We start from the raw sequence: 764 nt of genomic DNA, 5'->3' as shown, positions 1-764 counted from the left end.
CCTGCCCCCCCACCCCAAGCAAACACCCACCCCAAAATAATTTAAAAAAATAATTAAAAAAAAAAAGAAAAAGAAAAAGCAGACTTCAGCGAGGGGAAGAGCAGCCCTCTCACCGAGACCTCGGACCAGGGGGAAAGAAGCGAGAAGAGATGGGGTAATTGACTATTGCTAACAAGTTATTGTTGATTGGGAGGTAATCAATTATCTTCAATGACACTTTTCGCCCTCTCTCTCTCTCTCTTTCTCTCTCTCTCTCTCTCTGTCCAATGCAGGCTTTTGCAAGTTCGGAGACCCATTAATTAGGAGGCGGTATGGAGGTGGAGCCCAGTTGAATTATAATGCTGAATGCACTTGTCATATTCTGGCCCTGCTATTTGTTTGGACATATATATTTTTAAATTACATTACAAACCAGCCTTTATTGCATCAGGATAATACCGTATAGTGAAAAACAATAATAATCGAAAACAAAACAAACCGAAAAATATCCGGCTGTATCTTTTTTTTCTTCCCTCCGAGATTTTTTTAAAATTTTTTTCTTCTGTTTCTCCCTCCTGCTAATTTCTGCTACCAGGTTATTCAAAATGTCTCTCTTCGGCTCTATCCAGAGTAGTTTGATTTTTTTTTTAATGAGGGGAAGAAGGGGAGGACCTGGTTCCAGGTAAGGCAGACCTTTCCTTTCCAATAAAATCCGAAGGTTTCCGCCGAATTTGTCGTGCTCCTCTTTCCCAGCGCCCTGTGTCGGAGCGGGCTGCGGGGGCCGG

Source organism: Corvus brachyrhynchos, unplaced genomic scaffold, assembly GCF_000691975.1.
Source record: "Corvus brachyrhynchos isolate BGI_N302 unplaced genomic scaffold, ASM69197v1 scaffold61, whole genome shotgun sequence".
In the NCBI taxonomy this organism is placed as follows: domain Eukaryota; kingdom Metazoa; phylum Chordata; class Aves; order Passeriformes; family Corvidae; genus Corvus; species Corvus brachyrhynchos.
The sequence above is the reverse complement of the archived record's forward strand: the minus strand, read 5'-3'. Positions refer to the sequence as shown.